Source organism: Suncus etruscus, chromosome 2, assembly GCF_024139225.1.
Source record: "Suncus etruscus isolate mSunEtr1 chromosome 2, mSunEtr1.pri.cur, whole genome shotgun sequence".
In the NCBI taxonomy this organism is placed as follows: Eukaryota; Metazoa; Chordata; class Mammalia; order Eulipotyphla; family Soricidae; genus Suncus; species Suncus etruscus.
Genome location: NC_064849.1, coordinates 151,612,500 through 151,638,275, shown reverse-complemented (window position 1 = coordinate 151,638,275; position 25,776 = coordinate 151,612,500).

The following is a 25,776-nucleotide window of genomic DNA, read 5'->3' as shown; positions in this document are numbered from 1 at the left end:
CATGGGCAATTTCTGAGCGCTTAGCCAGGAGTAACCCCTGAGCATCAAACGGGTATGGCCCAAAAAACCAAAAAAAAAAAATGAAAGAATGAAGAAAGTAATGGACATGACATAAGCTTTTGTTCCTTTCATATTCTGATGAATCTGGTTTTTTTAATGTCTTTGCTAGTTTCTGGCTTAAGCATTAACTTTATAAAGAAATATTCAATGTTAACAAATGTATAACTAAGCTTTTAGTCTTTGGTTTTCTTAAAGAGAAGTTTAAAGTCCTTTATGAGTTCTCAGTAAAATTTGATTTATCAGAGTCTGGTCACTGGATTATGTGGATGGGATTAGTTTATCCTGGAGAGATGAAACAAAAGAAATGTCATTGTTTTATAGTAGTGGAGGTACTTAAGATAACTTGGTAAAGTTTCTTCCATTTAGGCAATAATTGGTTAGAAAGGATCCAGTTTCACAGGTATTCAGTAAGACCCAACTATGAAACTGAATTTTATTTGTGATTAATTTTCTATTTGGGTGGTCAAAATGGTATTTTCATATGTGTTGGAGTAACCCATTTTTATCTTATTCAGGACAATAATTTTTTGCTTGTACCTGTTATGCTTTGGCTAGAAGCATCTTAGGATTGGTTCCCTACCCTACTTGTTCTTCATCCTTGGGGGTGGTCCTTCTCTTCCCAGTAGAGACCTCAGGTCATTGAAACTGCTTTTAATTTCAGTTCCAAGCTAGCCTGCCTGCCTGCCAATACCTTTACCTGCTTGTAGAGTGCTTGTGATAGAAATTTTCCGAACCTGTTTTATCTCCTTAACTTTGTGTGACCTGTTTTCTGTATTGGTGCTTGCTTCCAGACCTTTGTTACCCACTCCCCTTGGGATGGGGTGGAGGTAGGGGGATGAGTTTTCCACCACACTTGGCACTCAAACAGTGATATTGTCTACAGCTGATGAGATGTTCTCTGGGGTGATTTAATGGTTACTCAAGTGGATAAAAATGCTTGTTCCTACTTGGTTCAAAGTTATGATAATGACTTCATTTTGGGTCAAGAACCCTGGCCTTTCTTCACGTATATTGCTATCTTCTTTATACAATCAATAGAAAATATAATACAGTAGTAAATTACATATTGATACTTCTGGTATTGATCCCATTGGCATTATAATTTATATGTACTGTGCAATGCAAGATGTGCAGACCAAGCTTCCTGAAATGCCTCCAGCTTTGGAAAATAAAAGCACAGTTCCAGTAGTGACAGATGATCAAGTCAAAAGCCCCGAGGCTGGTAACTTACCACTCTCCACTGGTGCTAGGCCAGAGAAACAACTGTTGAAAATAAACCAGTCACAGCCCTCTCTGATGCTGAATCCAAAAGCATGTCTGTAAGATTACCCCCATTCCTCCTCTGCTGCAAATCCATTGAGTGTAGAGATTTTAGGACAAGGGCAGATCCAGAACCCAATCTATGTGAGCTTAAACATGGAATCTCTCAATTGATTTAAGAAGGCACCTCACAACATGTTTCACTTTATCCATTTTGTGTGAATTTCTTTGAAAATGCATAATTTCAAAGGACCTACATGCTTCTATTTTTTTAATCATATGTGGCTCCAATTTCCTTGAACCTCTGGGGCATGACTTGCACAGAGAGTGAGCTGATGAATACCATATCCCTGGCTCAACCACCTCCCAAGCCACCAGCTCATGTGTTTCACCTTATTGCCCAATCTCTCTTCAGTCTACCAACTCAGAGTTTCACCTTTTTAATTGGGGTACAGAACTCAGCACCTTTTCCAATCGAATGACAATAAAATGTTATAATCTGGATACCTGAGTGGCCCTAGAACAATAAAAAATTAAATGCACTAAAAAAAGTTGGTTGGGACATTAAGACATCATTCTCTGATTGAAATTCTATTTTTGTCATTCAAAATAAGTCAGGTAGCCGGTTACTATTATCTGATTTTCAAGCACGGTTCTCATAGAGAAATTACAGAATGGCTTCTTCTCATCAGTAGGGATTTCAAAATACTGACCTTTGACAATAATTGACTTAAAATACTGTTTTTATAAAATTTTCATACACACCAAGTACAGAAGGCAATTTGTTTTTTTTTTTTTATTTCCTTCTCTCAAAAATAGAGCTCCCATGCAGGAGTTTCAATGGATTGTTTTACATCAGGGCTTAGCAAACTCATCCACATTGTGTCAATATTTTGTTGATGTAGTCTTCTATCTAACTCACAAAAAGTTCCCTCAGATATATTTATCACATTATATGGACAATATTCTTCTGGCCTTCTATAAGGACAGCAAATTATAAGGTCTATATGAATTTGTCATCACCTGCCTGCAGGCTGCTGGTTTAAAAATAGCACAGAAAAAAATCAGACTTTTCTTTCATTTCAATATTTGGGGTACATTTTGGAGAATACATCTGTATACCCCCAGAAAATTTCTATCAGAAAAACCTAAGTACTCTTAATGATTTTCAAAAAATTTTAGGTGGCATAAATTGGATCTATCACTGGGATTAGAAATTTTGGACTTAAAAATTTATTTAGCACCCTTGGAAGGAAATATATTTAAATAGCCCCGTGGTTAAATAAAAAAGCCCAAAAGGAATTGGATTTCTTCATGGACTGGCTCCAAAAGTCCTATCTTTCCAGGTTAATGCCTGGAAATAAAGTATGGTTATTAATTTTGTGACTCCTCTATTGCCAAAAGGTGCTATTCCTTAGTTTTCAGGACCATTAGAATGGGGTTTATTTACAAAACAAACAACCTCACACATTTGTGCCCTACTTAGAATTTATTGCTAATTTATTATCAGAACAAGGCAGAGAAATTTTTCTGTGTTAGGTTTTGATCCTGAAATCAAGATCCTATCAATTCCCCAAACAAGAAGTAGTATGTATATTACTGCTCAGTGAGTCTCTTCAAAGATCATTATTATACATCAGCTGCTCACCTCTAAGACCTGGGTCTCAGCTTTGGAACCTGCACGGTTTCTGTACCATCACCAGGAATCGACCTTTTACCAGGGCAGGCACCAACGTGCTTCAGGGTAGACTCTTATGCCACCTTGATGAAGACTTGGAAAAAACCACTTGCATCTAAGGTGGGTTTTATTGCTATGCCATCTAATGGTGAAATTGAAACCAGGAGATGCTTTGTGATGCCCTGATTCTGACATGGGGTCAGTGCAAAAATCAAGATCTCTAATTACTAGAGCCTGTTTGTGACAAACATGATGAGAACTTTTCCTGAGACCATGAAGAAAGACACTGGACCTAGAAAAATTTAGTCTACCTGGAATTTGGGTCTTATGGCAGGATGCTACATGTGTAAAGACACCACTCTAGCCTTTTGCATAGAACTTTGGTACATGAATTACTTTGTTTACCTCAGATTTCTACATTTTCTATAAAATCAAGAAGGGGGATTTGTTGATCTAATAAGTTTTTACCCTATTCAGGATAATTCTTGCTTGTGCTTGTCACTCATGGGCTGGAAGTGCCAAGGTTGGAAGGTAAGTTGACTCCATGTAAGGCAAGCACTCTACTTGCTGGCCTAACTCTAAAAGTTCATTTTTTTTTCTGTCAACTTGCTTTAGTTATTTTATATTCCACATATGAGTGAAAATGTGATGTAACTGTCTTTCACTTTTTTAATAGCTTCACTCAACAAAATCACCTCAAATTTCAACATATTGTTCCCAAAAGTCATAATTTAATCTTTTTTTTTTTTTTTTTTTTTTTTTTTTTTTTTTGTTTTTGGGCCACACCTGGCGTTGCTCAGGGGTTACTCCTGGCTGTCTGCTCAGAAATAGCTCCTGGCAGGCACGGGGGACCATATGGGACACCGGGATTCGAACCAACCACCTTTGGTCCTGGATCGGCTGCTTGCAAGGCAAATGCCGCTGTGCTATCTCTCCGGGCCCTAATCTTTTTTTTTTTTTAAAGACCAGAACAGAAGGGCCCAGAGAGATAGCACAGTGGCGTTTGCCGATCCATATGGTCCCCCGTGCCTGCCAGGAGCTATTTCTGAGCAGACAGCCAGGAGTAACCCCTGAGCACTGCCGGGTGTGGCCCAAAAACCAAAAAAATAAAAGAGATCAGAACAAAATTACATTGAATTTCTATTTCACAGCTTCATTATTCACTATAGATAATATTTTGGAATATCTTTTCTTGACATATAAGTGATGGGATATATAATGAGATCTTCTGTCACCTCCAAATGTTAATAAACAAGTAAAGTTCATGCATTTCCCAAAAATTATTTAAATATATAAGGGCAAAGAGATAGAGTAGAAGATAAGGCATTTGCATGTGGCCAACCAGGTTTGTTCTGTGTTCTTCTAGGAATGATCTCTGAGTGCAGAGTCAAGAATAAGCCACCAGCATTGCCAGATGTGGCCCCAAAACTAAAATAAAAAAATCTAAATATATGGAATATTTCGTTTGTGTGTAAGCCACATCTGGTGAGCTCAGTGGCTGTGTACTCAGGAATCACTCCTGGGCCTTGAGGGCATACAGCTTGCTGAGGATCAAACATGGTTTGTCCAGATGAAAGGCAGGTGCTCTATGTACTGTACTATCTCTTTGACCCCTAGAATATGTTGACTCAGGGACCCAGGCTCATTCTATCTTGTAGCTTTGTATCTATCTAGATCGCTAGTCCTGGAGATATCCTGACATGAGACAGGATCTGATAAATACAGTAATAAGAACAAAAAAAATCAGAAGGGAAGTTTTTATTGAACTTTCCTGAAATGAAGCATGTCTTTGACTATAGTTTACCATGCAACTAAACTAACATCAAATGAAACCAGGAAATACAGGTTAACTATATGCTCAGAAAGAAGCCATGACAAATTAGCAACAAAAACACCAATTACTGATACATACAGTTGACCTTCAAAACTTCTGTCTTCTTTCAACATTTAATAGTAGTTCATAAAAAGTATTATACTTCATTTTTTATTTTTATAAATGAGAAACCAATTAAGGAAGGTTAATTATAAACAGAACATCTGTACTAAATGATCTAAGTCACATAAAAAGTACACTCACATTTAACTAATGTGACATTTGTTGAATTTTTTGACATTTGTTGAATTGTGTCTTTTTTTTTTTTTTTTCAAAAGTCCCTTGTCTATTTTGTGGGGAAAGATCACTTTCCTAACCAATTGACTCAATATATATAACAGAGCTGAAAGGCTTTGTAATATCTACTGGTGTTACATACATACATTTTATAACAATATAAATTATTACATAAAGTGCCAGCTAAACTATGTTCTCAGAAAGTTATGTTAAAACCATACCCCTATAATCTCAGAATGTGATCTTATTGGGAAATAGGGTGGCTGCAGGAATAAGGAGTTAAATAGAGTCATGCCATTGAAGGGTGGGTCCATGAATCCACATGACTGATGTCCTTATAAGAAGACATTGAAGTGAACATTAGTCAGCAGGAATCTCAGAAGAACATCATGTAAAGATGGAGGCAGATGCTGAATGACTCATCTCAAAGTGAAAGACTGGCTGAAACTGAGCTTTTACCAGAAGTGAGGAGAGAGAAAGAAAACAGATTATCCCTTGAAGATTCTCAGGAAGAACCATGTTGAAGACAACCAGATTTCAGAATTCTAGCCTCCCAATTATTCTGTTTTTTTAAGTCACCAAATTTGTATTCATTTGCCATGCAAATGACTTAGAGAAAGAACTTAGAGGACCAAGACTTTTGCTATATCTGTGAATATCTTGCAAAGTATTAGATCGTTTTTCCAAGGTGACCTACTTTTTAAAACATTTTCCCTTTTTTTGCTGGGTGTTTTGTAATATCATAATCAGCTGTGGTGCTTGCATGCACTTTGTTATGGTACAGTTCAGGCAGCATACTGTTTAGGCACTGGGAATCAAAACTGCAGTATCAGTGATAACATCAGAGGATATTATTTCATACCTGTAAGAGGGTGCAGACTCATACCTGCAAGACATCACCACACATCTCTGGATCCTAAGATGAGTCACTTCAAAAATTTATTGATGTGACTGGAGCACAGCCAACCCAGATTCAATCTCTAGTATCCCAATGGTCCTCAGAGTCTTGACAGAAATCATCTATGAGTACAGAGCCAGGAATAAGTCATGAGCAACACTGGGTGTGATTCAAAAACATAAACACAAATAAAAAATAAAGTTAAAAAACTATCAAAATTATAGAGCCTTCCCATTCTTTGTTATTCTGACCCACTGATGCTTGGGGACCATCAAAACTTCACTTGGCAGTAACCTGGGGACAATGCAATGATGGAAATTGAACTCATGGATTAATAAGTTTAGTTGGAATTAAACTCATGACTTAATACAAATTAAATATTTATGTTGACAATACAAATTGAAATTGAACTCATGGATTAATACAAATTAATTCATTAATTTGTAATGCAAAAATTACTCACAATTGACACAAATTTCCTACTAAGAATACCCTGGAAAATACCTAGAGCTGTCTTTGCTTTTTAAGCATTTTCCAGGAAGAGTAAGAATCCCTGGCTAATCTCCCAGTAGAGAGAGATGGAGAGATGCAATGTGTCTCATTGATGGGAGACATGAAGTAATATGTTGCTACAGTACTAATATTCTAGTATCACTGATTTCTATTACTATCCCCTTGATCTCTGAATATACATGGACATGGGGGGGGAATTCGAAGAAACTTCCTGAGAGATTTGGGGTACCAGATGCATTGCTGCATGTGGAAGGCAGGTTCTGGTACCTGGAACTCTACTTGTTCATATCTGAAATAATTCTGGCATCTGTGTGTTTATGTGTGTGTATGTATGTTTTAACTTAACAATCTTATTTGAACTAAAATCATTTAGTGTATCTGATGGTATATGTATCATACTTGGAGAAATATTGGACACTTCCTGATTAAAAGTGGTTTAGATTTTCCATCCTTCTTGTCTTTACTCAACACCATTTCTTATACCTTTGTTGTCCCATTTCTTCCTTCCATTATTCAAAATATCAATGTTCAGAAATCCCATTCCTCATAAAATTTTTCCACCTCTTGAAACACCCTAATACCCAATTTATTCTCATTTGTCTGACTCTTATGAGACTTCACCTTCAACTTCCTTGCCTTCAGTTATTATTTACTTTTCCACCCACACATATGCCATGCTTATTATTATGTATTTGCATTTATCAATATTAAACATGGAACAAATCATAAAAATGTAATAAACAAAGTAAATATATCAGTGATCTTTTTATTTATTTTAAGAAAAAGCAACTCTAAAAAAATGAAAAGGAACTTTTAGAACTGGGGTTGACTGTAGTGCCAGACAAATTTAAGGAGTTGGTGATTCATTTAGAATTCACTAGGAATGGAATTGAGCATCTGACAGGCACAGATGACTAATTTCAACAAAAGCTCTAGAACCTGGAACATGTGCAGAAAGGCCATTTGTGTCCTGAGTTCACCCAACTTCTATGCCTCCCTTTGTGGACTTTTCTGTAATTAATTTTCAGCAATTCAATTATAGATAATACATATTCAAACACTATCAGGTTTTATAAGGAGTACTTGTCAATAATTCATCTCAGTCCCACCTAGCAACCTACCCCAAAATGATATAACCACCAAAACTGCCTTAAAATTACAATATAAAATCTAGCTCGGTAGGTAAGTTTACAACCTATGTAGTAGACCCATTCCCACTCTTTCACAGTGTGGTCTAAATAAACTTGCTTTGTTGCTACAAAATTTGTGTACGTGTGATCATTTTGTGTCTGTGTCTGTGTGTATGTGTGTGTGTGTGTGTGTGTGTGTGTGTGTGTGTTTGATCTTCCATTCTTTGCTAATGATACACAAGAACTGGAACTCTCATCACTCACCCAGACCTCACAATAATGCCATGAGTCATCTTGACACTCAGGATCTCCATGACATCAAAAAGCAGAGAGGTGGGGACAGAGAGATAGCATGGAGGTAGGGATTTGCCTTGCATGCAGAAGGACGGGGGTTCCAATCCCGGCATCCCATATGGTCTCCCGAGCCTACCAGGAGTGATTTATGAGCTTAGAGCCAGGAGTAACCCCTAAGCGCTGCCGGGTGTGACCCAAAAACAAAACAAACAGAAAAGCAGAGAGTTAATCTGAGAATTGAAGTAGTAAATATTAAATGGAGTCAAACATTCTCCAGAATTTTGAAATCATAAATATTACTTTTTAACCACAGTTCAGGAAACATAAGGTCTGAGGCAAAAGGAAATTGCTTTAGTAATACAGAAAAACTGGAGATATAATAAAGATAAATTACTGAAAGTCCTCCCAGCAACTCAGGTTATTGAATTTGTAGCATTATTGACCTTTTCTCGCTCCCAAAACATTTTCTTAATCATTGCTGCTTTAATCAAGGAATTTCTTTGTGTTAGTCAAAAGTGGCTCAAAGGTCAGGTGGGGAGAAAAAAGGGATTTAGAGAAAGACCTGTAACTACATAGAGTGGAAGTTTGACTTTGATCTCAAATCTTGAAGAGTCTGAATTTTTTTGGCTTTTACTGTTTTGAATGTTCTTAAGTTTATTTTGAAATCAACTTGTTTTGTTTTAAATGTTCTTAAGTTTATTTTGAAATCAACTTGTTTTCTTTAAAAACTCTTTAAATTATCTACTGAAATTTTTCAACATTTAAATATCTTTCTTTAAAATGAAAGGCATAGAATATAATTTTTGCAATTGATAAAAGTTATAAGAAAATTTGAAATAGTTTAATATTTCTGACATCACACAAATTAAATAAACATTTAATAAAGAAAAAATCGCAAATATACTCCATTCATTTTCTCACTAACCACTGAAACTAGCATAAATGTGATTTCTAAAACTTTTTCTTAGCAATGGTCTTTGATATTTTATGAATATTGTTGTCCATAGCAAAATATTCCTATTAATAATTATTAAGAATATTAATGAGCATTAAAATATTCTTTTCAGAGTGATGCAAGACTAGCTTTTTGACCTTTTTGTAAAAATGAAGATGGCTAAATGTATTGGAAACATATCAGCTCTATGAAATAGTTAATTTCAAAGAATTGTAAAAACTCATAAAATGCCCAAATATGTAAAAGGAATTAGAGCATTAGCAAATATGGCTAATTTCATTCTATTATCATGGTGTGCTCTTAAGTCAAAAAGCTAATAAGAGGATATACTTTTACTCAATGGAATCAAGAGCTTACATGACTTTATTTTCTTGTGCATTTCTTTAAAATGCACACTTGGCATTGGAGAGATACTGAAAAAGGATAATACAAAGTATATTCCTTGCATGTATTTAACCTCAGTTTTATCCCTGGCACTCTGTGGCACCCCAAGCATCACCCAGTGAAGTCCTGAAGGCCTCCTAAAATAGACATACATGGCGGTAGATGGTCCCAAACTCATTTGGGTGGCTAAAAGTATCCCTAGCCCCACAGGGTTTTAGCAGCACTGCATTCTAGGGATATTGCAGTTAACTGTAGCTCCATTGGTGAAAAAAATCACTAAGAGGGATTCCAGGCTTCCTGCGTACCATTGGGAGCCCTCCCCCAACACCAAAAAAGAAATTAAATACAAATTCACAGAAAGTGCCAGAGCTGTGATGCAGTTGTGGAGTGCTTGTCTTGCTTGTATGAATTTAATTCCTGGCACCATAAAAATAAATTACTTATATGTAAATCAACTGATAACACAATAATCTAGTTCCTTAAAAAGATTGCTCTTTAAAAAACTGGCATCAGGGGGCCGGAGAGATAGCATGGAGGCAGGGTGTTTGCCTTGCATGCAGAAGGACAGTGGTTTGAATCCTGACATCCCTGAGTCTGCCAGAAGCGATTTCTGAGCAAAGAGCCAGAATTAACACTTGAGCACTGCCTGGTGTGACCCAAAAACTGAAAAAAAAAAAAAAAAAAGTAAGAAACCTGGCATCAGGACCTGAGAGATAGCATGGAGGTAGGGTGTTTGCCTTGCAAGCAGCCTATCCAGGAGCGATTTCAGAGCATAATGCCAGGAGTGTCCCCTTAGCGCTGCCGGGTGTGACTCCAAAACAAAACAAACAACAACAAAAAAAACCGGTATCAGCACATTTTGTTCTAGTATGTAAGAAGTAAACAAGATGAGTTTGATGTCAAAACCAAAAATACAACACTGTAAGAAGGTAGTTTGGAAAATTGAGGATTTAAGTCTCTTAAGTGCTTAGCACATAATTTTCTTGTGTGGCTTGAGTAGAAATAGAAAAAACATACATAGAGTACAGTTCTCAGATAAAGTTACATGGTAAATGTCAATGTGAAAGATAACCAATAATAGAAATAATTAACATATTTTGTGTACTAATACCTAGCAATTCTTCTCTATATTGCTTCATCTTATTTAATCCTTAAGTATATTGTTTAAGGATTTAATATATTTTATAGATAAATTATTTAGTCTTATTTTATAGATTAAATAAATAGGTTGGGGCATTGGTGATGGGAATGTTGCACTGGTGAAGGGGGTGTTCTTTATATGACTGAAGCCCAACTACAATCATGTTTTTAATCAAATTGTATAAATAAAGTTATTAAATAAAAAAGATAAATACATAGGAATAGATCAATTTAGATGTCCCAATGTCCCAGAGATAGTAAATTGCAAAATAAGGCAGTAAGCTGCAAAGTGCTGCAGTTATCTGCAAATCTGCCAGGCTGCAACTAGCTGCAGAGCTGCATAATGCAGAAACCACAAAGCTGCAGGGGTCCTGGTTGTGTGTGTGTGTGTGTGTGTGTGTGTGTGTTTTGAAAGAGAGGAATAGCTAGGTAGAAATTCAGCAGCAAGAGGGGTCTAGGGAGGCCTGTTGATGTGAGTTTGAAAGAGAATAGAAAATGTGAGACAGAGCCAGAGAAATAGCACAGAAGTAGGGTGTTTGCCTTGCATGTGGCCGACCTGGGAGGTACCAGAGTTTAATTCTCGGCATCTCATATGGTGTCCAAGCCCGCCAGGAGTAACTTCTGAGCTCCCCGTCTTCCCAGAACAACAACAACAAAAAAAAACAAAGAAAGAAAAAAAGAAAGAAAGAAAGAAAGAAAGAAAGAAAGAAAGAGAAAGAGAGAAAGAAAGAAAGAGAAAGAAAAAAGAGAAAGAAAGAAAGAAAGAAAGAGAAAGAAAGAAAGAAGGAAGGAAGAAGAAAGAGAAAAGAAAGAAAGAGAAAAAAGAAACAAAGAGAAAGAAAGGAAGGAAGGAAGGAAGGAAGGAAGGAAGGAAGGAAGGAAGGAAGGAAGGAAGAGGAAGAAAAAGAAGGAAAGAAAGAAAGAAAGGAAGAAAGAAAGAAAGAAAGAAAGAAAGAAAGAAAGAAAGAAAGAAAGAAAGAAGGAAAGAAAGAAGGAAAGAAAGGAAGGAAGGAAGGAAAGAAAGGAAGGAAGGAAGGAAGGAAGGAAGAAAGAAAGAAAGAAAGAAAGGAAGAAAGAAAGAAAGAAAGGAAGAAAGAAAGAAAGAAAGAAAAAGAAAGAAAGAAAGAAAGAAAGAAAGAAAGAAAGAAAGAAAGAAAGAAAGAAAGAAAGAAAGAAAGAAAGAAAGAAAGAAAAGAAGAAAGCAAGATAGATACAGAGAAGGCAGCATCTTGCCAGATGCTTTATCTCTGGCCCCCAGCTGACTGACAGGCTCCACTCCATTCTCTGCCCTGAATCCCTAAAAAAACTGTCAGACTTTTTCTTTTTATACTTGGGGACAAATGCCTGTTGCAGGGGGACGTATCCAAAGGGCATTTTCAGGGGCCATGTGCAGGGAGCATGTCCAGATTCAATGTCATTTCCACTTAAATTTACATTGTCTAACTAATCTCATTAAAGTTACATTGACTAATTGATTCACTTAAATACACCACCAATAAATGATTGTCAAGATTTGAATCATGCAGTCTACAGAAGTTTTCTGTCTCTGCCATGGTAAGTTGCCACAAATTCAGCATCTCAAAAACTCAAACTTATATACTTTGTAGGTCACCAATCTGACAAAGGTCTCATAGGACACATGTCAAAATTCAGTAGACCATGTTCATTTCTGAATGTTGCAAGGGAGAATTGAGGTCCTTGCTTTTTCTAGCTGCTTGGTTATTTTCTCAAACTTCGAAGTCAGCAAACATGAACAAATTCCTCACCTCACAGTACTCTTACCTCCTCTTTTATCCCTACTTATACTTGTAAAAAGTTTTAAAAACTAAAGTATTTATGCACATATAATCTGGAATAATCTCCCCACTTTAAAACAAATGGACTAAAACTATTACTGTACTTTCTGCTCCATAAGATGCACAAATGGTGTAATGCAAGACACCATCAGGAGATGTCAGCTGGAAACAATCAGCTTGTGAGGCCAAAGTATATTTACAATATGCTGGTACACAGCTGGTTAAACACATTTTCCAAACATTTTATTTTCCATCAAAATCAAAAAATGATTTTCTCCTAAAATACTCAGGTTTCAGCTCCAGGCGGCATTCACTCCATAAGACATTCTCTCCATATTTTATTTATTGGGGGGAGTGCATCTTATGGAATGAAAAATGTGGTAACTATCTGCAACTGTTTGCTTATTTTGGGCCATACCATTTAGTACTGAGGATTTACTTTTGGCTCTGTGATATCACTCCTCTTGATACCTGGGAACCATATGAGATGTCAGGGTTTAAAGCCAGATTTGTGTATACAAGGCAAGCTCCTTAGCTCTAAACTATTTCTCTGGTCTTCTATCTCAATTCCTAAGTATCCTTGTGCCAAGAAAGAGAATTATCTTCACAGTTTCCACATTAAGACATTGGCATTACTTGAGTGAGGTTGCTCTACCTTATACTACATAGTCTTTACTTTTCTTTTTGTTCTGGGTACAGCAGTGATCAGGGGATATTCCTGACTTTGCACTCAATAATTTCTCCTGGTGGTGCATGGAGACCTTCTGGGATAGTAGGGATCAAACCTGGGTTGGGCATGTACAAGGCAAATATTCTACCAGGCAAATATCACTCTGGTCCTACCACATAGTTTTACTCCAAATAAAAAAAAAATTATCTGCTGAGTGGATTGCAGAAAAGTTAGTACTTTAAAACTTTCAAAAGTAGACCAGGGTCCATAAGACACAATGAAGAAAACAGAAAAAAAAAAAAAAAAACCCTTCAGGAAATGAATTCTAGAAGTGTCCTCAATGAGATGACCAGATGGGCAAATACAACCACAGCAGAAATGGGAGTATATCAAATTAAAAAGCCTCCTCAGAGCAAAATAAACTCAAACTAAAATAAAAATATACTCTACTAAGTGAGAGAAAATAGTTGTACAAATTAAATCCAATAAAGGACTGATATAAATGATCCTTAAAGCACTCACAAAACTCAACAACAGAAATACAGTCTCATAAAGAAATAGAAAAGATAAACAGAATATTCTCAAAAGAAGACACACAGATAGCCAATAAACTCATAATTTCTATTATTAGAAAAATGTAAATCAAAAGAACAATGAGAATGCTATACCAGTGAAAATGGCATATATCAAAAAATTAGTAGCAATCAATGCTGGTGGGGTTGTAATAAGAAAGGAACTCTTATTCATTGTTGGTGGGAGTGTCATCTATTAAAGCGTCTATAGAAAAGCATGATAGAACTCTGTATGAAGAAAAATAAAATTCACACATGACCCAGTGATAATACTATATGGACAATAAGTCCAAAATACAAAATCTTGAACTTGAATAAATATGTGAGCCCCTATGTTCATTGCAGTGCTTTGTATGATAGCCAAAGTTTGGAACAACTTTGGAAATAATTCAAGTGCCCAACTAGTATCAATAAATGCATCAAATAGTTGTAATATACTTACACTGTGGAATATTGTGAAATTTCCACAACATGAGTGGAATTAGAGGGTATTGAACTGAGTAAAGTTAGAAGACAGAGATAGTTACAAAATGATCCTTCTTATATGTGGGATTCTGTGTTTATTCCAGACCAATATTTTTGCTCTGACAGATTTCCCTTGAAGGTTTAAGTTCAACCATACTCTGTGAACTGTTCCAATTTCAATGGAATCTTGTATTTCTGATTCAGCATAACAAAACTTGTTCTCTCTCCATAAAATGATACACAATAAGTGAGCAATAAAGGTCTAAAGGCAAAGAACTGAAGAATTGATTCACATAACTGAATTAGAAAGTGGTAGAAAGGAAGGGGCTCTCAGAATTATAGAGAGGAAAATGGGTACTTTGGTGGTAGTGGAGGTAGTGTTTGAATGATAAATGCATAAAATCATTATAAACAATATTAAAAATCATAGTATATCAGTGAATATTTTTAATGTTTTTAATTTTTATTTATTAAATGGTATTTTTATTTAGTACTGTGATTACAAACATGTTTGTAGTTGGTTTTCAGTTATAAAAAAATGAACACTCCACCTTCACCAGTGCAAGATTTTCCACCACTAAAGCCCTCTATCTTCCTCGTCCCCCACCCTTGCCTACTACTTCTCTCACTCACTACCATTGTCATGATAGTTGTCAGTATAGTTATTTCTCTAACTCCACTCACCACTCTCTGTGGTAAGCTTCATACCATGGGCCAGTTCTTCCAGTCCTCATTTCTATGGTTTCTGGGTGTTATTAAATAAATAAAAGACATTATTGAATATTTTTAAAAGGAAAAAATTAGACCCATATCTTGCTCAATACCACTTGCATCTTATTCTGTTTGTCACAGTAAGTGCCAAGCCAGCCCAGATTTAAGGAGCAGGGATGGGGGGGGGTCAAATATGAGTGAAATGCTTGCAAATCACGCACCTTAACCTCTGTACTGCCTGTCTGGCCCAAGAAGTCAAGTCCTTACAAAGTTCAGGTGAGAAATCCATAGATCTTGTACTTGTTAATTTTTGGTTTTGTGCGCTTTCTTCCTGTTTCTACTGTTTTATTTTTAAAGACATTTTTTTAATCAAATCACTGAGAGATAATACAGTTACAAAGTTGTTGATGGTCCAGTTTCCATAATACAATGTTCCAATACCCATCACTATACCAGTCTCCATTTTCCCTCTCACCCATACACATTGCCTCTATGGCAGACATTTTCCTTCTGCCTCTCTGTCTCTCTCTTTTGGTGATATTGAGGAAGGGAAGGAGGAGAATAAAAAAGGGAGAGAGAGTACTGAGCTTAAGGGTAAGAGCAGGCTTCTCCAAGGCAGCACGAGTTCTGGCAAATATTCCAGAGTAAGTATGAAGATGCTCATCTTAAGACGGGAGAGACAGATGACATGTGCTCTGACACCATGTACCGAAACAACATGTGCTTCTCTCTCTCTTTTTTTCCCACTCCCCCTTTTCCTTTTAGTCACTGTGGTTTGCAATACTGGTACTTAAGGAGTACCTGGAACTTTGTCTTCTTTCGGCACCCAGTTCTTGTCCAGAGTGATCATTTTCACCTATTGTTGTCATACTGTAACTAACTGTACTCACCATCACCCTCTTCCATCTTTGTGACAAACTTTCTACCATGGACCAGTCCTCCTGGGCCTCCTCTTTGTTGTTTTTGGGATTTATTCTCATACTATACTTGTTTCCTTTTTGATATATAACCGATAACTGAGTGGTATGTATGTATGTCCATGTCCTGTTGGATTATTTATTCAGCATGATACTCTCCATGTTTATTTATGTATAAGAAAATTTCATTTCATTTTCCTAATAATGGTATAATATTCCATTGTATAGATGTGCTATAGTTTTTTTTATTCACTCATCTGTTCTTCAGAACTTGGAATGTTTCCAGATACATTTGTTTTTGGTCATACCCAGCTGTTCTCAGAGGTTACTCCTGGTTCTGTACTTGGAAATTACTCCTGACAGACTCCAAAGGCCATATAGGATGCCAGGGATCAAACATAGATTGCAAGACAAATGCTCTGCCCTCTGTGCTATCACTCTATCCCTCTGTTTCGAATTTTGTCTATTATGAATTGTGCTACAATGAAAATAGCATTTTCATCATCTCTTGAATTGTGTTTTCTTGAAACATATTTTGGTCTTCCTCTTCTAAAGGAATAACTGCTACCCTCCTGGTATTTCCAGCCAACCCTGTAAGTCTAAACAGGTAAATGTCTGAGTCTTGAGATTCACAACCTTTGGGCAGCAGGAATCACCACTTACTGCTTTTTGCTATGAGGTGGTGAGATCTTATCAGAGTTGTTGAGGCTCTCACTGTGGCCTGACCTTGCTTGGTCTCCAGGGGTAGCACACCTCAAGGTGCTCCACAGTTTCCATGAAAATTAGTGATTTTTTTTGGTGTATGAATACCACCTTCCAGTTCAAAGTGAATACTGAGTGGCCAGGTGCTGGTGCTGGTAACAGAACACTAGCTCCTTTACCACCTCTCAAGACCAACTTTATCTTAAAGTTCCAGACACGAGTCTGAAATGTGATGTATGAGACTAGATCAAAGGGGTTTTCAGGACTGTGTTTTTACTGGTGAAACAGAAGAATTTGTAGAGTTACCTTTTTTTTTTTTTTTTTGGTTTTTCGGCCACACCCATTTGATGCTCAGGGGTTACTCTTGGCTAAGCGCTCAGAAATTGCCCCTGGCTTGGGGGGACCATATGGGACGCCGGGGGAATCGAACCGCGGTCCTGATCCTTGGCTAGCGCTTGCAAGGCAGACACCTTACCTCTAGCGCCACCTCGCCAGCCCCAGAGTTACCTATTTTTCTAGAGGAAATTCATTTAGCTCACTCCCCTTTTCTACATCTTCAAAGTTTATTGCTCTATCTCTCGTCTCCCTTTGCTCAGATTCATCATAACCATTGTACCTATTTGGACAATCCAGGATAAGGGATTTTCAATTAAAACATTTTGAATTTAAATATAGTGACAACATTTCTGTTTGCCATATAAATCGCTGCAAATTTTGATGGTGAGATAGAGTATCTTTGTAGAGTATTCTGTCATTAGAAACTTGGTATAAAATAAAATTTGTTGCTGGCAATCAAGTTAGGCAAAACTGAGAGAGATGTTACAAGGTTATTTGATAGGAGGATGGAAGTGAGGAGCCAGCAAAGAGTGGGTACTCAGAGACTAGACACACTTGAGAGTAGTTGGAATTGAGTCTGATTTATTGGGAGTTCTTCATATTTAAGCAAAAATTATCAGTAGTAGAAAGCTGGGTAGGACAAGCATGACATGTTTTATAGCCATAGACTAAAAATATCATGTATCAGCACAATCATTAGACATCCATCTGAACATTGTATGTATTTTATAAATTCTTTGTCATCAAAGAATGACATAGAAATCAGAAAAATACTTATTCTTTCCTCTTGAATATGATTCTTGATAGTCAACTATTAATTAAAAAAGTACAAGTCCATTGTCTATTATGCTAAACCAAGGAGCTATTTAAAAAGAGGGAAGATGTAATTAAAAGACTAAACATTTTTATAACCTAGACAATATTAAATAACTGACTAAAATATTATTGTATATTCTACCAGTTTGAGAAAAATATTATTGTAGGTTCTTCCATCAGTTTAGAGTAAGTAAGGTTTGTTCCAGCAATTCTTGTTTTAATGCAAGGGGCAAAGGCACACAATTATTTTTTTTATTTACTCAGCATTGTTAGTTCTCATTATACATCAATGCTTAATAAGTTAATTGCTGCTATCCTCCCAAGCACTAACCTTTTCTCAGCAGTGTCTGCCAATATAGTATCCCCCTTTTCACCTCAGCAGTCCTACGGGTATTCAGCCATCATACCGTAGGCAGGGGGCTATAGAATTTCCCCCTTTTTGTTATTTAAATGGATAGCATGTAATTCAGAACGGACTTTTGACAAACGAGAAGAAAAAAAGCGAATCAAACATGGAAGAAAGACAGCAGCCAATATAATGAGCAATAAGCCAATGCCGGCAGTGACTAACCAATGGGGCCAATTGACCAAGTTAAGATTCTGTAAACTGTGCCAAAGGCCTGTTGCCAGAGAGTCAATATCAGACACATCCAGATGGGCTTTGCTAATGGCTGAAATATCCTGCTGGAGTTTTTTAATGTTAATAGACATATCATTATGTCTCCACACACCCAAAAGATGACTTTTCACCTTATCCCAAGATTCAGAATTATTATAGGGATAAGGCGTAACACAGAGGTACTTATACTCATAGTGGCATTTTGTAGACATCATAGTCTTGAGACTCTGGACCTCGTTGCCAAGCCATATAACAGCATCTTCTAAAGCAGAAATTTTAGCTTCTAATTTCTCATCAATTAACTCCTGCTCAATGAGAGCAAGTGAAATGTTTTTTGAAAGATTATTGACATGAGAAGCAGTATGTACTTCCTGAACCAAAGCTGTAGTAGCAACGGCCGCTGAAGCAGCAATACCAATAAGGGCAGTAAAGCCCAAGATTAAGAAACCCACAAATCTCTTTGGTCTAATAAGAGCATCTATACGTTTCAAAACTAACATAGCAGAATTATCATACCAATCATTTGAAACTTTAACAGGAACCATAACATAATGAGGTTGTTTCAATAAGATAAAAACAGAATCAGGGGCTGCAATGCTAGGATCTAGACAATTAGTTATAATACAATCAGAACATGAAATATTATAGGAAAGGCTAAATGATTGAATAGAAACTTGCTGAATAGAAGTTACCAAAAGGGCATAGGGAAAATTCAAACATGCCTTAATATTATAAGTATCAATATGAGTTTCCTCACCAGCCGCCTTTACAAGAATGGGTTCCATAGAAGTAATTAGGCGAAACAAACTTGGGAAAAAATTGGAAAAATTATGATGTGGAGATACGCTCCAATAGGAGGGGGCAACCCATCCTTGGGGAAACCATCTATGAATAGAAATGTTTTGAAGAGAAATAGATGGATTGTACCTATACCAATCCTTTTCTTTTAGCTGGTTATTAATATCAATGGCCTCAGGAGAAGAGATAGAGAAATCAAAAATTTTTAGATCTGTGCCAACAGGCTGAACAACTTTTGCACGATTCTTAAAACCACAATCTAACCATCGTGGTGTACTATCAGAGGACACACTGTAGGTTCCATAAAGTTCTGCACAATCAGGAATAACATGAGGGTTAGGCACAGGCTCAAAAGAATTATTATAATTGTTAGAGCCAAAAGTAAGAATTTGGGATTCCCAAACACCATGTATATTTGGGTTCATTTCATCTTTCATATCTTTATCAGTAAGAAAAATTTCTTGGGCTGTGGGCAGACATCCCAAGGGGGGATTGGTACCCGGATATGTAAAGCAAATAGGAACGTCACTAGAAAAGCCTGTAAAATTAAGTCTTTCAGAAATTTTGTGGGGAATATTAGCAATCTTAATACCTCCTACCCAATGTGTACTATTGGTGGAAACAACTATATGCTCTTTATCAGTCCAAGCGAGGGGATGAAATAAAGGTGGATTGGGCAAATAGGCCCAATACGCAGTTGGAGCATTCTCTGCAGCTGTAGTTCCTCCTATAGATGCAGCTAAGAGAGCAAGAACAGCAAGAAAGATAGTCGCTGGAGTGGATGGTTGATTGGCATGAAGTGCCAACCATCGTGCTTCTTGAACCAGCATCTGGATGTAGTACATAATCATCATTCTCGAAGTTGGAGAGTGTGCAGATGCGGGAGACCGTATGGACCTTTGCTGCATTCTACGATGAAGTCGGTGGAAGCCGTGGACTTGCTTCTTCACGTTGTTGCTGTGCCTTTGGTGGCCAGATGAGTCTTCCAGTGATCCAAATGGGGGAATCAGCATTCTGTGGGGAGACACAAGCAAAGTCTCACCTGAATGCGATTAGCATATCAGGTCCACAACATTGGGACATTAACAGGTCCTTCCACATTACCAGAGGCTTCTCTTTCACAGCATGATTCTAATGCTGATCTATGGGTGTTAAGCCCTTAGCCTCAGTTTTTTTTAATCTGTATTTAAGCACTATTATTACAAACATGATTGTAGTTGGGTTTCAGTCATAACAGAACATCCCCCTTCACCAGTGCAACATTCCCACCCCCAGTGCCCCCTCCCTCTTTCCCAACCTCTGTCTGTATTCGAGATAGGCATTCTACTTCTCTCACTCATTAAGATCGTCATGATGGCTGTCAGTGTAGTTATTTCCCTAACTGTACTCACTAAGCTTTGTGATGAGCTTCATATTGTGCGCTGGTCCTTCTGGTCTTCATATCTATTGTCTCTGGGCATTATTGCAATAATGCCCTTAATTTTTCTTCAAACCCATAGATTGAGACTATTCTGTCTGTATCTCTCTCCCTCTGACTTATTTCATTCAGCATAGTAGATTCCATGTACATCCATGTATAGGAAAATTTCATGACTTCATTTCTCCTGACAACTGCATAATATTCCATTGTGTACATGTACCATAGTTTCTTTAGCCTTTCATCTGTTGAAGGGCATCTTGGTTGTTTCCAGAGTCAAACATAATATATTTAATCAAGTGATGAGGTGTAAAATAATTACATCTTGAAGTACTCAGTCGTTCAATCTGATGTTTCAGTCTGCTGGGCCCTTTCTACAATGGCTTTTCCTTGGGAACTATGGAGAATCCAAGTGAAATTATTAATGCCTATTTTCATACAAAATTGTGTAACGGTTTTAGAAATATAGGCAGGGCCATATTTTTTATTCTTTTTGGTATGCCCCGTATAGAGAAGCAGGACACAAGGTGCTGAAAAACATACATTACTGCCTCTCCTGTCTTAGGAGTAGCTATGATAATATGGGAATAAGTATCCCCAGTAACATGCACATAAGACAAGTGGCCAGAACTAGGAATAAGAGTAACATTCATTTGGCATAAGGCATTTTAAACCTCTAGAGTTCATACCACTCGATAAAGATGGGTGGGTGGTAGGACATTTTTACAGTCTCTAAAAATTTGTCTGACTTGTTCTCTGGTGATGCCAAAAATTTTCCTAGAAGCTGAAGCATTCAGATGGTGCAGTTGATTATTCTTTTGTGCCAATTCAGCCAGATTCATACCAGTTCCTTGGTATATAAATCAGTTAGTCTGTTGCCTTTAGCAAGAGGTCCTGGAAGATTAGAATGACCTCAAATATGTCCAATAATAATTTTCCTATTATGAATTAATTCCTGTAGTTAAAGTAATATTGTGGACTGAATACCCAGAGGAAATTACTGCTGTTTCTATTCCTGAAAAGAGCTTATATACATATGCAGAATCAGTATATAGATTAAATTTCTGTGGGCACGGTTTAAAAGCCTCTATGACTGCAATTATTTAAGCTTTTTGTGCAGAAATGGTAGGTATGATTTTTATCACTGGAGCTTATTCATTTATAAGAGTTTCTTATAAACCAGAGGAGGACCCATCAGTGAAGATTAGTGAAGCACCGCTCAAAGGAGGATGGCTAAACTTAGTAGAAAAAAATAAATTCAGTCTCATTAACAAAAGTTAACAATGGGTGTGAGGATTTTCTTTTCCCGTTTTCCCCACATATTGCTGAGCCTCTGCAAACAACGGCGATTGCCACTTTCACACCTTTACTACTTTATTTTTTTTAATACATATTCTTTAAGAAAGAAAAAAAACAGCTTAATGAACTTAAATATAAATAACTATAGTAGAGTGCCTGTCTTGAATACAGGCAGGGAATGAAAAGGAGGGGGGAAATTAGAGGTGGGAATGTTGCACTGGTGAAGGGAGGTGTGCTGTTTGTGACTAAAACCCAACTATAATCATGTTTGTAATTATGGTGCTTAAATAAAAATTAAAAAAATTAAAACAATGGTGTCAGGGAAAATGATGTAATATTTCCCTTACAAAACCTTGCAGGCCTATGACCCATTGATCCTCTGTAACGATTATGAAAACTGCATTCTAATTTCAGATGTATCAATACTGATAAGATCAATACTCCTAAGTCTTCCTTTGTCAATTACCAAAGCCACCATATATGGATATGAGTTATCAATTGTATGTAAAGTATTAGGTAGTTGAATCCAATCAATTGGTCCTTGCTGCCAAACACACACAGTAAGAATATATGCAGTTTTTAAAATTCATGCAGTTTTAAAATTAATAAAATTAATGGTTCTGACTGATTAATCCCTACTCTCTTCCAGTCTTCTAAGGAAAAACTGCCTTCTTCTAGAAGCCATGAACTAACATGCTAAACAAACAGCAAGAACTCATGCAGTTGGCATTGGGTGATTCTGAACTCACGAGTTCTTAACATATCTTTCAAGATATTTAGAAAAAAACTTTTCTTTAGAATTTACAGCACCCATTTTTTTTAATGGTCTTAGTACAAACTTCTTAATATTTACAAAATTCTGATCCAGAGAGATAGCATGGAGGTAAGGCGTTTGCCTTGCATGCAGAAGGACAGTGGTTTGAGTCCCGGCATCCCATATGGTCCCCCGAGCCTGCCAGGAGCTATTTCTGAGCATAAAGCCGGGAGTAACCCCTGAGTGCTGTTGGGTGTGACCCAAAAACCAAAAATAAAATATTTACAAAATTCTTACCTGCCTTCTTAACTCTGTCTTCCTTTATCTAGGGGTTCTCAAACCAACAGGATCCTAACCAAGCTCCTGGAAAGAAAAATGAAGGGGTTGGAGAGGAGAAAAGAATGTGAAAGCTTACCTCCTATGAATTGTTTTAGACTGTAGCTTCTAGACCCACATTGAGTGCCACATTGTTGCTGGCCACAGCTAAGTCAGGCAGCACTGAGAAGGGGTTTTGGGGTTATTTAATAGGTGGATGGGAGTGAGGAGTCAGCAAAGAGTGGGTATTCAGAGACCAGACATACTTGAGAGTACTTGGAACTGAGTCTGATTTATTGGGAGTTCTTCTTCATATTTAAGCAAAAACTTATCAATAGTAGGAAGTTGAGTAGGTCACTTGTGACATATTTTTAGCCATAAGATTAAACATTTTGTGTCAGCACAATCTATAGACAGCCATCTAAACATTGTATATATTTTATAAATTCTTTGTCATCAGTTTCATTTACCCTAAAGAAAAATCAGAAAAATAGTTATTCTTTCCTCTTGGATATAATTCTTGCCAGTTAACTATTAATCAAAAACAAAACAAAACAAAACCAAGCCCATTGTCTATTAATGCTAAACCTTTATAAAGAGGGCAGATGTAATTAAAAGACCAAACATTTTCATAACCTACACTATACTAACTGACAAAAAATATTATTGTTGATTCTACCAGCTTGGAAAAAATATTATTGTAGAGTCTTCCATTAGTTTAGAGTAAGTAAGGTGTGTTTGAGAAATTCTTGTTTTAATGCAAGGGGCAACAGCACACAGCTTTTGTTTTATGTACTCGGCATTGTTAGTTCTCATTATACATTAATGTTTAATAAGTTCATTGTTGCTATCTTGCCAAGCACTAACCTAAAGGCATAAATGGCTTTTTTTGCAGCAGCGTCTGCCAGGGCCACACCCCCTTTTTCAGGAGGGGAAGGTAGGCCTTTACCTCAGCACTCCTGCTGCTATTCAGCCATCATGCCTGTAGGTGGGAGCTATGGCACAAATTAAAATTAAATTAAAAAAAAAGAAGCTTGGTATGTGTAATATTGTCACTCCATAGAACTCTGAGATTTCTCTAATAGTATTCAACATTACAGCAGTTATGGTAAGAAAAACAAATTGTATCGATCTCAATTTAGTGATTTAGGAGATAAGTGAATTAAGGAGACTGGTACAGGTAATGGAATTGGATGATTAAGGGGCTTTGAGGCAGGAAAAGAAACCAGGGGGTGTTTATAGCTTGTGAGAAAAGAGATTTTCCTTTAATTTCTTAATTGAATTTTTATCTAGTTTTTTTTTTTACAATCTATTAGCTTCTCCCTTTATTTTTTTTTTAAATAATATAGTAAAAGGACATTATTTTATTCTCCTTTCAGAATATTCACTCTTTGTTGCTAACACACTAATTGAAGTTAGTGGCGGAAGTCATGGGTAATTTATGTGGCAGAATATGTATGGTGAGAGCTTATACATTCTAATCAGTACAGATTTCATTGTGTGTTAAGAATACTGTGTGTTTTGTTTTTTGTTTTTTGGCTGGACCAGAGGCTAACTTTTTATGTCTTTTCTAAATAAATAATATAAATAAATAGTTCTTTTATGAAGTAAATTAAATGAAATTAGAATAATTTGATATATATATATTTGTAAATGATAATAAGGATTGGTTTGAGAGACCTGAAATACATCTCAAATGGGAAACACATAATTAGAATGTAAGAGATTCTAAATTCAACCCCCAGCACTTTCTTGCCTGCTTCTAGCACTTTCAGATTTGGTCCTGGTGACACCAGAGTAGTGACATGGCTCTGAACAATTAGGCTGCCACTGGAAGGTCATGCATCTGAGGTCATCCAGTACCATTAGATGAAGTTCCTATCGTTTTAGAAAAAAAAATTGCTGCCATATTTTTCAAACTTTTCTTCACCATAATAGTCTTTAGTGTGACCAAGTTTTAGATAGCCTCTACCAGACCCTGACACCTAGGGTATTTACCTAAGAAAACTTGTAAATGTTTCTCAGCTCTTTGCTTCTAGTAGGTGGGTATCCAGACTCGCTGTTTTCTCCTCTCCAACTAGAGAAATAATAAGCAGAATAAAATGAGCTCTGCTCATCTTGATCTATTAGAGTTTATACTTTAACAATATTCCTAGAAAATTTGTTCAGTGACCACAAGGAAAGGAAAGTAGATGTGTAAGAGCAAATGGTTGGATTCATTGTAAATAAGAGCAAGATGTGGTAGTGTTATGGTTTCTAATCCAAGTCACAGACCACTGCATTGTGATGATGGAATACAGGGGAAATTAGTGAGCATGATCTCTAGGGAAGGAGTAGTTCTGGGATTTTTTTTTTTTTTTTTTGCTGCAAATTTTGGGTTTTACCAGTGACACCTTTCTTTTCATTGTCTTCTTTGTAATATTTGTGTTGGAAAAGTCCCTCTGCTTTATTGTGTGTTATATTTCACAGTGGCACTCTGACGTTCCAATTGTTTAGAAAACAAAAGCCTGAGAATGATTTTTAGGTTGGGGACTACACTTTTTTTCCACTAGCTGGACTGTTTCACTCTGGTAAGTCAGCAAGATTTTCATTTCTCAAAGCATTCTCCATTCTCCTGCCATTGCTATTCCATGGCCCAAAAGGAAAAAGTTAGTTGGTGAACTCCCAGTATTCAGTATGTAAGTGTTCGCTCCATTGCTCATACCTATGTGTATCCCACCTTAGCTTTCTTGGTGATGTCTAGCTTGAGAGACATTAGTTTACATTTTTCAGAACTCAACTTCCAACCTTCTGGTATGAGAGGTAGTAAAACTTCCTTCTGTCCTCTCCTTTTTTCATTCTTTCCTAATTTTTCCTTTTCTCTCTTACATGCAAGTGGTGGAATCCAAGATTTCACATATGCTAGGCAAGTGCTACCTGCGAAGTCATATCTTGGGCCCCTAAGCTTTGCCCTCTTTTGTGTAGTTTCTTCTTCATCTTTTCTAGTGCTGTTAATTGCTAAGTTTTGGAGGGTTTGTGAATGTGTGTAATATTGCTTCCTCCCCCCCACTGAAGATTTAGGATTCGGTTTTCTCTCCCATTAATTCTGTCACTAATGTTCTGTATGATTTCTGATTTTTAAAAGTTTGTTCTTACTGCTTACTCCTTTTCCTTTATTTATTATGTTT